The 16,171-nt window shown below is 34.9% G+C and overlaps 1 pseudogene; it reads left to right on the forward strand.

Moving 5' to 3' along the window:
- The window catches only part of LOC107692248 (multiple PDZ domain protein-like), a 53,364-nt pseudogene that overhangs the window by 2,672 nt on the left and 34,521 nt on the right, over nt 1-16,171 (forward strand).

The raw sequence follows: 16,171 nt of genomic DNA on the forward strand, positions 1-16,171 counted from the left end.
GTGAGAGAGTGTGTGTGTGTGTGTGTGTGTGTGTGTGTGTGTGTGTGTGTCAGTCCCACAACCAACGCACCATATTTAGAGTCAAAATCCTTACTTATCCTTTCATCACAGTCCCATGAAGCCTGTTATTATATGAAGAGAGACTCGCACATCACTGATGCCCCTGTGTTTTCATGTCTAGATGAGAGAGTGTTTCTCACTCCAGAGGAAAATGCCAAACCTCAGCCTGACGGTGAGAGACTTTGTCATTTCATCGCTCATATCAGCGAATCGACTCACAGAGACCAGCAGGTAATGTTGTCATGTCTCTCTCAGGTCCTGAGGAGGAGCACACACTAATGCAGAAGTGGCAGAATGAGCTCGGCGTGTGCACTGAAGTCATTGTGAGTAACTCCTTTAAGCTTCATCTTTTAATTAGAAGAACTTCGTGCCACCAAGTACACTGTAAAAATGATTTTTCGAGGTTGTAAATAAAACAACGATCATTTGAGTATGTTTGACAAGAAAATACTAATTTCTTCCAAAGTACTTCAAACTGCGACCACAAACTGCTTCGAAGTTTCATGTTTAATTAAATGTGTCATTTGCAGTTTTTTTGTTATTATTTCTGAAATTTACTAGCTATTTCTGAGTAAAAATTAAATCCTACACTCAAAAACAAAACCGGTTTATACTGAAATACTAGAGTATTTTCTTGCAAAACATAGTCCAGTAATCTTTATTTTATTTTCAAGTAAAAAATTTTTTTTCCCAAATTGTAAATAAAACAATGATTATAAAGATATGATGTACATTTACAATAAAATATGATTTAAAAATACTTTATATGTAAAATATTTGAATATTTAAATAAAATAAAAATAAATTTTTACTGTGTACACTTTTTTTTTCTTTCAGTTTTTCAGTGATTTGAAAGAAAGATAAATATTGCCTTGCTACTTTTTACTGCATCTCTGTAATTGCCTTTTCAAAATTAATGTTGTTGTGATTGTCCCCTACACAGAGTTATTAACTGATAACTTTTTTCACTATTTTTAATTAATGTGGTATGCATGTACAATTTGTCATTCATTTGCTGTCCCCAATATTGCAATCAAACCAAACACTTAGACACTAGAGAAAAACTGAGTTTTCCAAAAATATCTATATTTTGTTATTATGTAAATGAGAAGTGACGGGTCACATCTCTGCCGCTGCAGTTCAAAGATCAGAAATGTGACTGATTATTATATGTAGAGGTCAGCACATGTGAAATTTAATTCAGAAACAGTTCATTTCTTTCTCTTTTTTATAGATTCAGAGTTAAAGCTCTGCCAGCTGGCTTGTTGTGTTAGCAAGGCTAAGGCTTTCCCAACATTTTTGCAGAAAAGTGAATAATGTTATTACCATCACACACACAAAAATTCACGCAATCACACACTAAAACAAAACCAATCCAACTTTTGCAAACTTTTAAAAAGAGTATTTATTACAGAAATAATATACATAAATGTGCATACCGAATGCAATATTTTCAGATACTTATTTGCATGTTAACTGCAATTAAATGAAAATGTATCGTAGTTTAAAATCATTTTAAATTCAGTTAGTTAAACTTAAGATTGAACTTAAACAGGACTTAAGTAGGTACATCTTTATATGTAATTTCATAATGACTTTTATTGTCTGTGAAATATAGTTAAAGTACTGCTGAATGTACTGACAAGCATTTATGATAAACTTAAATATACTGTAATGCATTTGTATTGCAACTTGTATGTCATGTATTTAAATATATATCAACTTTAAATGTAATATTGAAAGAAGTGTATTAAGAAATATAGTCACTTAAGTGGCCTTTTATTTCATTCATACCATTTTATCTATTAGTACAGTTTTTTAAAATATACTTTTAAGATTTGAAGTACACTACAAGTGCACATTCAATACAATTAAGCGCACTTCTTTCATAAGTGTATATGTCACCCTGGAGCACAAAAGCAGTCTTAAGTTGCTGGGGGATATTTGTAGCAATAGCCAACAATACATTGTATGGGTCAAAATTATTGATTTTTCTTTTATGCCAAAAATCATTAGGATATTAAGTAAAGATCATGTTCCATGAAGATATTTTGTAAATTTCCTACCATAAATATATCAAAACTTAATTTTTTATTAGTTATATGCATTGCTAAGAACTTCATTTGGACAACTTTAAAGATGATTTTCTCAATATGTTGATTTTTTTTGCACCCTCAGATTCCAGATTTTCAAATAGTTGTATCTCAGCCAAATATTGTCCTATCCTAACAAACCATACATCAATGAAAAGCTTATTTATTCATCTTTCAGATGATGTATACATCTCAATTTCAAAAAATTGACCCTTATGACTGGTTTTGTGGTCCAGGGTCACATATTCAGAGTGAATACTTAAGAGAATTTTTTGTGCACAAAATGCCAAAGTAAAAGCATATTTGTTGAAACATGTTTGTATTGTAATCTGATATTTATTACTACTAACATCAAAATCTGTTTGTATGTGTGGAGTGAACAGACTGAATTGGTTTGAAGCAGATGACACACGTGTTTCACGCTACAGCAAGTGAATGAGGGACTTCTAAAGTTTGTGATGCTGTGATTCTGTGTTAATGCATGGTCAGGTGGCTCAAGTGGAGAAGTTCAGTGAGAACAGCGGTTTAGGGATCAGTCTGGACGTGTGTGCCGGCCGTCACATCCTCCGCTCAGTGCTTCCTGAGGGACCCGTCGGGCGATCCGGAAAAATCTGTAGTGGAGACGAACTGCTAGAGGTAATACACATCCATCGCAAACAACCCACCACCAATATGCATCAAAAAATCTAATTAATATTGGAATTTGGTCCTATTCTGAGTGTGTATGTGTCATATTTCTTTAAATAATTTCTAGCAATACGAACAAGACAGCAGGCATATGAATATATCAATTGCAATTTTAAAAGTCATGTAAACTTTTATTTGAAATACATACTTTATATCATGTATATTGGACAATTCCAATAGCTGCAAAGCATGTAAATGCTCACCAAGGCTGAATTTATTTGATCAAAAATACAGTAAAAACAGTAATATTGTGAAATATTATTACAATTTAAATATACTGTTTTCTATGTGAATATATGGTAAAATGTAATTTATTTCTGTGATCAAAGCTGTATTTTCAGCATCATTACTCCAGTCTTCAGTGTCACATGATCTTCAGAAATCATTCTAATATGCTGATTTGCTGCTCGATTATTATCAATGTTGAAAACAGTTGCGCTGCACAATATTTTTGTGGAAACCGTGATACGTTTTATTTTATTTATTTTCATTAAATGATTAATTTCTTTAAAAAATCTTACTGACCAAAACTTTCAATATGTTTTTTTTTTCAAAGGCAGATTCAGTATTGAATATTTGGTGAAATTTTTCAAATGCATGAACACACACTTTGCCACGTAATAATGTTTTTAGTTTAGTGTCTCTTCATTATTTCCATATATTTATACGTTTGCATGTGTTTGTTCAGGTGAACGGCATTGCCCTCAGAGGAGAGACTCATAAAGAGGTTGTTGACATTCTGAAAGAACTTCCTGTTTCTGTGACCATGGTCTGCTGTAGACCCGCCCCTCTAATGACTGACAGCCAAACTGACCAACCACGGCCACAGGATATGGCCACTGATTCCATCGTTCAGGTGCATTAAATGCTACATTAAATATTAAGTCCAATTTATATGTAATATGTAAGATTAAATATGTAAAGGATAATGTGTATTCAGTTGGACATTATTGCAAAACAAACCCTTACTGTAGTTGCAGTCTTTAATTAATTTGAATTTATCCCTGCCAACAGAATTAAAATAGAATAATGTATAATATAATATGTTTAATTTTAATATGAATTACCTGTTATCATGTTATCATAAATAGTCCATATGTAGTATTTCTAGAAACATTAGATGACATTAATAATCAGTGGTTGACTCATATTTCTCTCAATGATCTCTATTTCTATTTTTTAAGCTTATTTACAAATTAAATAATTAGATAATAAAATATATTTAATTTATCAATTAAATAGTAACAAATTAAATAATACAATTATTAAATAATAATAAATTAAATTATTAAATAATATGTTTAATTAAGCAATTTATATATTAAATAGTGATACATGAAATAAATAAAATTGTTTTGTTAAATATTCATAAATTAAATTATTTATAATAAACATTTGTTTATATTTATTTAAATATCTAATGGTGGAAGTACGTTTAATTTCCAAAAATGCTCTAATTTAGCCCACATTTTTTATGTAAGTAAAGTCTTTCCAGACTTAACAAGTAGATTGTCCAACAACTTATTTTAAAAACACTGTTTATTTGAATAATTGTTAATTGAATCAGATGTCATTCATTGAATCAAAACCCACTTAATAGTGAACCAAATTGATCCTCTGTCAACGTAAATCTGTTTTATAATCATTCTTTTGCAGTAATAAATTTCATGTTTTCCATGAGCGTGTTAAAGGGGTCATATGATGCGATTTCAATTTTTCCTTTCTCTTTGGAGTGTTACAAGGTCTTGGTGCATAAAGAAGATCTGTAAAGTTGCAAAGACTAAAGTCTCAAATCCAAAGAGATATTCTTTGTAAAAGTTAAGAGTCAACCACGCCTACCTAAAACGGCTCGTTCTAACACGCCCCCACATGTCTACATCACGATGTGGGAAGATTTGCATAACGCCGCCCAAATGTTCACGCAAAGAAAGAAGGCGTAACTTTTATTCTCGCTGTAGTATTGTTGCTGCCGCCATGTCGTGAAGGCGCTGTGTGTTTCGTTGTGAAAGCAAAACTACTTCGTTTGGCCTTCCAAAAGAGGACGATATCCGCTTCGTCATGCCTGATCATCATGCCTGATCGACCAGCTGATCCGTGTTGGTCGCTGAAGAAATACATCAACTTTGCGCTGTGGATCGCCGGATCGGCTTTCACCGTGGACGAAGCGGAGTCCAGCCCGGGGTCATCACATGTGGTTGCCTCAAGCCCGCCGGCTGCTCCTTCGTAAAATCCATTGGCCGCCGCTCACTCTAGCCGCCGGCCTCCGCTCACTCTAGCCCTCCGTCCACCACTCACTCTAGCCGCCGGCCACCGCTCACTCTAGCCGCCGGCCTCCGCTCACTCTAGCCCTCCATCCACCGCTCACTCTAGCCGCCGGCCACTGCTCACTCTAGCCGCCGGCCTCCGCTCACTCTAGCCCTCCGGCCTCCGCTCACTCTAGCCCTCCATCCACCGCTCACTCTAGCCGCCGGCCTCCGCTCACTCTAGCCCTCCGGCCCCCGCTCACTCTAGCCGCCGGCCACCGCTCACTCTAGCCCGCAGGCCTCCGCTCACTCAAGGTCGCCGTGTGTGACGCTGTTTCATTGTGAAAGCGAAACTACTTTGTTTGGACTTCCAAAAGAGGACACGACTAGAAATCAGTGGTTAAGTTGGTGTTTTTTTAACCTTAAACCGCATAAACACATTTCATTACACCAAATACACAAAATAATGTTCTTTTTAGCAACATCATATGAGCCCTTTAAACAGGCCTGAGTGGTTCAGTCAGACTTGTCTTTGTTGGGATTATATCAGATTACAGTGCACGTTATAATCTCTGTACATCTCGAGTCACTCTCAGAGGGCAGACCTTCATGCCTAAATGCCTGACACAGTTTAGCTATCAATAAAAGCTGTGCATTTTGCATCCACCCTGTTAGATATGCTAGATTAAGGTGATGTTTTATGATTCTGAACCATTATTAGGGATTTTATTAGAAAGAAAGTTTGTGTTCATCTTGTTTGTGTAGGTGCCGGGTGAGTTTGAGGATTTCCTGGTCTCTGGCGAATCAGAGGACAGCCTGAAAGATCATGTGACTGAAGAGCCCACCGGAACGCCGTTAGCGATGTGGGAAACGGAGATTCAGGACATCGAACTAGAGAAAGGAGAGAGCGGACTGGGCTTCAGCATTCTGGATTATCAGGTGGGAGAGTGGGAGGACCTTCCTAAATTTAGACCATCACATGAGAATGGGAGGAGCTCTTTATTTATTTATTTTTCACTGATTTATGTCTCACACGTCAAATACAAAGCAGTAACTCGTGAGTTTGTGAATCAGACTACACTTGTCGTGCTGTATGTTTGTTGTTGTGTACAAAAAGAGAGTATAATGCAGTATTAATGTGTTATCTGTTTATTGTCTGTATATTATATTGTGGCAGCCATTCTCTTCTGAAAAAGAAGTGTGCTTAATTGTATTGAATTGAAGTATTGAAAATCTTTAAAAATTAATTAAATGGGAGTTATCTGACATGTAAGTGCAAATGAATGGCAGTTAGTTGACATGTACTTGCAAATTAATGGGAGTTAGTTGACATGCCGTTGCAAATTAACGGGATTTAGTTGACATTCAGTTGCAAATTAACACAGGTAAGTTGACATGTAGTTGCAAATTAACGGGAGTTAGTTGACATGTAGTTGCAAAATAATGTGAGTTAGTTGACGTGGTTGCAAAATAATGTGAGTTAGTCGACATGTAGTTGCAAATTAATGAGTTAGTTGACGTAGTTTCAAATTAACGGGAGTTAGTTGACATGTCGTTGCAAATTAATGGGACTTAGTTGACATGTAGTTGCAAATTAACGCAAGTTATTCGACTTGCAGTTGCAAATTAACACGAGTAAATTGACATGTAGTTGCAAATCAATGGGAGTTAGTTGACGTAGTTGCAAATTAACACAAGTTAGTCGATATTCAGTTGCAAATTAACGCAAGTTAGTCGACATTCAGTTGCAAATTAACACAAGTAAATTGACATGTAGTTGCAAATTAATGGGAGTTAGTTGACATGTAGTTGCAAAATAATGTGAGTTAGTCGACATGTAGTTGGAAATTAACAGGAGTTAGTTGACATAGTTTCAAATTAATGGGAGTTAGTTGACATGCCGTTGCAAATTAATGGGACTTAGTTGACATGTAGTTGCAAATTAATGTGAGTTAGTTGACGTAGTTGCAAATTAATGGGAAGTTAGTTTACATGTAGTTGCAAATTAATGGAAGTTAGTTGACATGTAGTTGCAAATTAATGGAAGTTATTCGACTTGCAGTTGCAAATTAACACGAGTAAGTTGACATGTAGTTGCAAATTAATGGGAGTTAGTTGACATGTAGTTGCAAAATAATGTGAGTTAGTTGACATGTAGTTGCAAATTAATGGGAAGTTAGTTTACATGTATTGCAAATTAATGGAAGTTAGTTGACATGTAGTTGCAAATTAATGGAAGTTTGTTGACGTAGTTGCAAAATAATGTGAGTTAGTTGATGTTGTTGCAAATTAATAGGAGTTAGTTGACATGTAGTTGCAAATTAATGGAAGTTAGTTGACATGTAGTTGCAAATTAATGGGAGTTAGTTGACAAGTAGGTGCAAATTAACACGAGTAAATTGACATGTAGTTGCAAATCAATGGGAGTTAGTTGACGTAGTTGCAAATTAACACAAGTTAGTCGATATTCAGTTGCAAATTAACGCAAGTTAGTCGACATTCAGTTGCAAATTAACACAAGTAAATTGACATGTAGTTGCAAATTAATGGGAGTTAGTTGACATGTAGTTGCAAATGAATGGAAGTTAGTTGACATGTAGCTGCAAAATAATGCGAGTTAGTCAACATGTAGATGCAAATTAACATGAGTTAGTTGACATGTAGTTGTAAAGTTACTTATAGCTACTAGAATGTCTAAAGAGGCCTACTGAAATAAAGTGAAACTGATAATGTTAATGTTATACTCACTTTGCGTGTGTGTTCATATGTGTACAGGACCCAATGGACCCACTCAAGACGGTGATTGTGATTAGGTCGTTAGTTCCCGATGGCATAGCGGAGCGAGATGGACGCTTGTTGCCAGGAGACCGTCTCATGTATGTCAACAACATCAACCTGGAGAGTGCCAGTTTGGAAGAAGCAGTGCAGGCTCTTAAGGGAGCAAACATGGGTGCCGTAAACATCGGGGTGGCCAAACCACTGCCTGTAAGAAATACTGTCCTCTACTTTCTAAAGCAGCTTTTTTCTCTGTACGATTTTGTGTTATTGAAACCCGTGGCTGCAGTAACGGGATTCCTTTCGCAGGTTCTTTGAATATTTCATGATGCGGGTCTGTAGACCTTTAAGGCCTCAGGGAATGAAATCTTCTTGGAGGAGCGTGTCTGTATCTTTGCGAAGAGCTCTGAGAGGCTGTAGTTTATCTTAACCTCTTCAGCTTTCCAAGGCTGTTATCTTGGATCCATTATTCTGGGATTGTGTGCACATTTTGGCATCTTTCCTTCTTTTTCTCCTCTGAGGCCTTGAAGTTTGGAGCGTGTGTGGTGGGTTGTCAAGTGCACTGTGGGTCATCTGATCAGGCCTTTTTTGTCTGAAGATTTAATCTCACGAGAGGCTTTTAGACTGCATGAGCGTGCCGAATGTTTTTGTTCTGCTCTCTCAAGTGCGATAGGGTAACATAACCTCTTAATATGGTTCAAATGACTCACTTCCAAGAAGCGGAGTGAAAACGGAGAAAGCATTTCTTCCTATTTACCTTTGCACGTCAAATCTTCGATGTGATCATCAATTTTAATGGTGCCGAAATCGACAAACAAACGATTCAGCTCGCTAACCAACCTTGCACTACTAACATGCAAAATGATTTCTAACCAAATCAAATCTTTTATTGTGATCTTGGGCTGAGTGTTATGATGAAATGAGATTCTGCTGTAGCACAGTAAATATATATCTGCACAGCATCAGTATGCAGGACTGCTTTACATTATTGCATAAAGCATCATAATAACAAAGAACAATGCAGAGTAGGCTTAAATGTTTATACATTTCAACAAACTGAATAACGAGTGATTCCAACAAATTTAAATCAATGCATACAGTATGTATTACTTTAAATTTAACAAAGAAAATGCAATTAAAGGAATAATTCACCCAAAAATTAAAACTCCCCCCAATATTTACTGGTGCTGGCATTTATTTATTAAATTAATTAATTTATTTATTTTTGTGGAACTCAAAAAAACAAATGAATTAAAGGATATTTACATAGCTTTTTAACATAAAATTATTTTCCAAAAAAAAAAAAAAGTCAAAATTTTAAAAGAAATGTTTTTTTTTTTAAATAAGAAGTCTTATATCCTCACCAAAGAACCTAATTTATCCTAATTTAATTCTTAATTTATTTGATTAATGATACAGTGAAACTGTTTCACAACAAATATTGTGAAATATGATTACAATTTAAAGTAACTGTTTTCTATGTGAATATATGTTCAAATGTAATTTATTGCTGTGATCAAAGCTGTATTTTCAGCATCATTACTCCAGTCTTCAGTGTCACATGATCTTCAGAAATCATTCTAATATGCTGATTTGCTGCTCAAGAAACATTTCTGTTTATTATCAATGTTGAAAACAGTTGTGCTGCCAAATTTTAGTGGAAACTGATATAATTTAATTTTCAGGATACTTTGATGGATAGAAAGTTCAAAAGAACATATTTTTTTGTGAAATTGAAATCTTTTGTAACATTATAAATATCTTTACTATCCCTTATGATCAGTTTAATGCAATAAAAGTAGTATTTTCCTTAAAATCATCTTACTAACCTCAAGCTTGTATAAGTATATAAGAATATATACAGTTACCATGTTATACAGTTACTCATTCTGGTTGTAACGCCCAAGCTTAGTGTGATCTGCTCATCATCAGAGAATGAATGGTCACCCTGTCTTCACAGACTGAGGATGAGGATGGCTCTTCCTCCTTCATCTTCTCGGCTCTGCTGCTGACGGAGGGCTGTGATGGTGATGAGGAGGATGAAGCTGTGTTCCGCGCTGAACCTGCAGTGGTCAGTGCTCCTAAAACACAACCAAAGCATTCCTGTGCAAAGCCTGTTAGTAGTGCAATGTTCTGTAGGAGCAACGATATATCAGCGTTTACAGGAGACAGATACTGTTTTTTGAATGAAAAAATGAACATTTTAGTCCAAGCTTAGCAAGACACACATGGCATCATTGAAAAAAGTTAAAAAGTCCCTGATGATTTTTTTGGGGGTTATCCTAACAAACTATTTGAAGTGCAGCACATTTATTGTGGCCTTTAGAAAAAACGATCATTCTCTGATGTTATTATCATTCTCATCTACATAACATCTCTTCCAGATTGACTCTAGTGATTTAGACCTGTCTGATGAAAAGGCTTTTGAGCTTCATTTTCTGGAGGAGGAGGATGAGATGCTGCAGTCGATGATCGCTGAGCATGGCAGTATCTGCAGCGCTGATCTGACCTATCAGAAGAACAGACCCGCCTCCACACCGAAGGTAAACAGAGTCGGCAACTAACTGCTTATTTAGTAAACTTACACTGTTACTTATCAGTTCTTTGTATACTGTAGCTTATGTTTCAAAACTGTGTATATATATATATGTATATACACTGTAAGTCGCTTTGGATAAAAGCGTCTGCTAAATGCATAAATTATTATTATTAACTAAATACAGAGTTCTGGCATGAAACTCTAGATGGCGCAGTCCAATAGGTCTAACTCAATCTGACCTAAAGACATCATTATCACATGGCACAGCTGATTGGTTCTCTCCTGTATCGGTAGCCAATGAGCTCACTGCTCAACATTCAAATATATGAAAATACAGAGTTCTGGCATGAAACTCTAGATGGCGCAGTCCAATAGGTCTAACTCAATCTGACCTAAAGACATCATTATCACATGGCACAGCTGATTGGTTCTCTCCTGTATCGGTAGCCGATGAGCTCACTGCTCAACATTTAAATATATGACTAGTGTTTGCCGTAGCAGTTGCAGCCTGCTTCAGAAACCCTCCACCTTCCCCAGCTCCACCTGTATAGATCTGCTACGAGGTGATTCATGTACGCTATATGGGAGTTATTTCATGTATGTTATATTTGCAGCAGCATGTTGTGGATGTATTGGCAGTAGCAAGTTTCGGTACTTGCTCTGCTGCAGCAGCGTAGCAGATCTATTCCGCCAAGTCCAAACACATTAACATTGTCATGTACATTACCATGCCAATCCCTCCGAGAGTTACACTAACAACAAGAAGGCACACAGGCAACTACTAGCACACTTGCTAATGTCTGGGACAGGAGAAAACAGTCTCAGCTCACCCTCCAGCAGCCAATCAGAGCAAGCCAGTAGTTGATGACAACTAGGATCAGCTGATCTTCATTAAGCTTTAAATGGAGGGGAGAGAGAGAGAGAGAGAGAGAGAGAGAGAGCGCAAATCACCACAACACTGCCACAATGCAAACTGTATCTACCCAGTCAGCAGCAAAATAAATTACTCCTTGGGACATAACAATATGTAATTTATTAATCACTTCTCTTGTCTTTGAAATATGGTTAAAGTACTGCTGGATGTACTGACAAGCATTTAGGATAAACTAAAATATACTTTAATGTTGTTTCTATTGAAACTTGCATGTCATAAATAAATAATACCTTTGTAATTACACATTTGTATTGATGAAGTTGCAATTTATCCCATTTACAATCTATTAAATGTTGTAAATGTAATATCAAATTACACACTAAAAGTTAAAATTATAATCAAGTGCTTTACATGTGCTTAAATATGTTTAAATATGTGTACTTTAAAACACAACAAAACATTATTAAATCATAATGATTTAGAATGCACCTTTAAAAACTTTTAATTTGAAGGTCACTTTTTAAAAGTGTAGTTAAGTGTGTTAAAAAACAGTCATGAAAGTGTCTCTCTTTAAGTCACTCAGTTGGTCTTTTATTTCATTATTATTATATTATCTGCAAGTACGTTTTTTTTTTATATTCTTTTAAGATTTGAAGTACACTAAAAGTGCACATTCAATACAGTTAAGTACACTTATTTTCCACTGTTGTTTCTGTTTTAGAAGTCTTGAGAATAAAAGGAAAAAATATTTTGACATAAAATACAACTAATACTGTGACAGAGTTTTAATAAAGGAATAAAATAATGACAATGACCAAATACACTAAACTGAGTGTTATTTGGTGAGGCATAATGGTGAGGGAAAAACTGATCTTAAAAAAAAACCTTACCAGTTTATTTCCTAAATAAACGTCTGATGCATGTCATTTGCTGAACTGCCACATTCACTCCCACTGCTCCAGACCAGCGTGCCACGGGCCAGCCGCTCTCTGTGCTGTAATTTGCGACTATATTGTTTGGAGTCCCATCAGTTGTGCGTTTATTTGCGTTTTTATGGCTGCTGCTCTGGGAGGCTCTGCTCAGATTCATAGCTGAGTGATTCGGTCCCTCTTGAATCATTCTGCACGAACAAACTCAATTACAGCTGTATGAATCACGGCTACATTCAGAAACACGCTCCCCTGTCTCTCCCCTGCCAGAAATTGCTCTCTCCCATTATTGCACTCCTGCAGGTCATTAACGGTGCTGTTTATCAGGAGATCATCTGCATCTGATTTGACTCTTATTGTGGATATAAATCAGCGGATAAGCTGTGAAAGGGAAACTGTGTATGTCTGTCTTACCCACAGAAGTTTTACCTGAACATTATCTTTCATGTATTATCTCTTAATGGACACTAAACCGAAATCACAGCATGTTTTGTGTGATTATCAAATCACCAAGGCTGCGATTTAATTAAATAAATATATGCACTGCATGTTTTTCTCGTGAGTTACAGCACTGTGTTCATTTACATGTGAGCAGCTCATGATCCGTGTTTTCAGTGTCTCAAAGCGGCTCGGTTCACTTTAAATACTGCTCAATGAACTCCATTTTGCATGTTCTGTGAGTTTGGGTCAATTAAAATGTGAATTTAGGAACGCAAAACATGCCAACCATCTTCTTACACGTAATGAGAAGTGCTTATAAACCAGCTGCTTCAAGTAAGAGAAGCTTCAAAGGCTTTTAAAACTTGATGGTTTAACTTTTAAGCCAGCTAAATATTGGAATCGTAGTTTACAGTTGTACTTAAAAAATACAATTTATTATTTTTATTATTAGTATTAAACACTTGACTTATGTTATAGTAAAATATTACAATAGCAATTTTTTTTCAATTTTGTAAAAATATTAATAATAATAATTTTTAATAAATACTTATTTTTTTATTTTACGGTTAAATATTACAATAAAGGTGTTTCTTATATTGTTTAATATTTTTAGGAATAATGATAATCAACATCATCATCATCATTATCATAATTATTAAATATTCAACTTTAATTTTGTAGTAAATTATTACAATGGCAATATTTACCATTTTGTTATCAAATATTATTATGTATGATGATAATAATAATAGTAGTAATAATATTAATAACAACAATGATAATTTTCTTTATTTTTATTTCACAGTGTATTTATTATTATTATTATTATTATTATTAAATACTTGTTTTTTACTTTACAATTAAATTATACAATTGCAATATTTCTCATTTTAATAATTTTAGTAATAATAATAATAACATTTTAAATTGTATCACCACAATTGCAATTATGCCTACTGCTGGCATCAAACTGTTGAACCCACTCAAAATGCCTTAGTAATAGTAAATACAGGGAAAGTCATCAGACCAACTCTGACACTGTGGTGGTGAGTTTTTTACAGTCAAGCATCACTCAAATATTATGGCTAATTTCCTATAGTATCGCTAGTCTGTTCCCATCATTCCTGCTTCCCGATTCGACCCTCACAATCCCGCCTCATCCTGCTGACCTCTTTCATCACTCTGTATCCTTGACTTCAGTCTTTGATGTCGTTTTTGATGAAGATTCTGGACTTTTCTCCTCTCAGGAGGAGGATTTGCTTCCAGATAAACCTGCGGACGAGGCCCAGCAGCTAAATGCAGCAGCGGGGAGCAGCTTCGAGAGGACCATCACTGTGGTCAAGGGCAACTCCAGTCTAGGTATGAGAACGGCAGTGTGTTCATGAAACAGAAGTACACTTTAGCATGCTTTTAAAAAGAGTACTTACTGAAATAATATACTTTAAAAGAACATACTTAAAGCTGCATTACGTAACTTTGTTTGGCTAAAAATTATCCAAAATTAATTACTGAGCAAGTATATAACCAATCAGTGTTCAAAACTGTCTCCTTAACTTAGCCCATTTCACAACGGTAAGCTTGTAATAATGTTTTATAATTTGAGTGGTTCGGGTCGTTCGCTTTGCGTCATTACGTCATGTCTGTATACATAAAGAAGGAGTCCCGGTCAGTAGGCTCTATCGCGTGTGTGGATGCTGCAGTTGGTGGATCATTTGAGCTTCTTACAGTAGCTGGAATAATTAAACTTGTCATTTTTAGAATAGTCTTAATCGGTGCGTGATGGTATTGAAACACATTATATTCCAATTTTAAATGTGCATCTGAATGATCCGATTACAGATACGTGGGATTACACTGTACTTACAAAAGATTTGTATTTCAAAGAGAATGAGTTTGAAGGAACATTAAATGTCTTTTTGAGGTTAAAAGAACAATTTATTTCGATAACATTCAAATGGTATGACAATTAGAGATTAGACTACAGAAATTGAAATCTACAAATAACGCTAATACAAACTAAATAGACGTAGTCACGCAATGCTGATGTTATTAACATGAACTATTTGAAAACAAAGTATAACAATAATAATAATTTGCACAGTTTGACGTGATCTGAGCTTACTTTGTGATCGTTAGATTTAATCACCACTGTTAGCGTGATTTATTGTAAAACTTTTTTTTTTCAGTTGGTCAGAACAAAACTGGCAGACATGTTACTTACTTTTTCAGAGGACATTTTCCGGTGAAACTTCCACACATACAGCTCAAAACATTAGATTAATCCGCGCTGAGGAGCCGTGCCGATGCACAACCCATGTAAAGAAAATAATTTCACAAATAACTGCAATTGCAGGTTTCAAACAGAGATGGTGACAAAGAGGCAAAACTTACGCACTGCAGCTTTAAGTGTGAACTGAATGTACTTGGACACCTAATTGCATGTTAATTGAAATTAAATGAAAATATAATAGAAATATACCGTATAAAACTAGAAAATATAATACTATTATATAATACTATTATATATATACTATATATGGTAGTATAGAAAATGTATATAAATATAGTTTAAATTTATATTAAATGCACTTAGTTGAACTTAAGAACCCACTTAAGTAGGACTTAAGTAGTCTTTATATGTACATAACTCATCAATCTCTGTGATTTTTATTTTCTGTTTAGCACGTAATATAATGGGTGTATGTGAAGATTGCTTTAAGCTCACTTAAATTAAAAGTCATAATATTTTTTAATGTTCTGTAACAGTTTAGGCCTATAAAAAAATAATCAATTTAAGAGACGCATCAGTATCTGCATTGGTATCTGTGATTTTTGCCTTCATTTATAATACTTATTAAAAATATAAAAATGTACCGTCTTTATGCTTGTTTCTACATTAATTTTGCGATTCCATGTGAAAATGTTTATGATTGCAATTTTTTATGTTAGATGCAATTATTCATGCTTAATTACAGAAAAATGTGCGATTAATTAGTTACATTTTTTATCAGTTGACAGCACTAGTAATTTCATAATTACTTGGTTAAAGTGTACTGAATTTACTGACAAGCATTTATTTATTAAAATATATTTTAATGTAATTTCCATTAAAAAAAATATTAAACCATAATGAATTTAAATGCACTTTAAAATACAACTTGAATATTATACTTAATTATAATACTTAAGCATTGTACTTAAGTGTGTTCAGAAACAGTCATAAAAGTGTCTCTCTTTTAAGTCACTTAAGTGGCCTTTTATGTCATTAATATTATATTTTCTGCAACTGTAGTTTTGTGCAATGGTAAATGTGACCTCACTTTAAAACAGGAAAATATGAAGGGAATATTTCTTGCTGTATACGTGCAGCAAGTGATGTGATGAGAAGTTTTCCCCAGCCGCTGATTTCACTAATGATTAAGATGTGGGTTTGGCCGTGGGATCGTGCAGCAGCAGTTTGGCCCGCCTGTATCCCAGAGCAGCAATTGAACGCAGTCTAATTTTGCCAATATACGCTATTAGGATATTCA

This window comes from Sinocyclocheilus anshuiensis, unplaced genomic scaffold, assembly GCF_001515605.1.
Source record: "Sinocyclocheilus anshuiensis isolate Anshui unplaced genomic scaffold, SAMN03320099.WGS_v1.1 scaffold911, whole genome shotgun sequence".
NCBI classification, from domain to species: Eukaryota; Metazoa; Chordata; class Actinopteri; order Cypriniformes; family Cyprinidae; genus Sinocyclocheilus; species Sinocyclocheilus anshuiensis.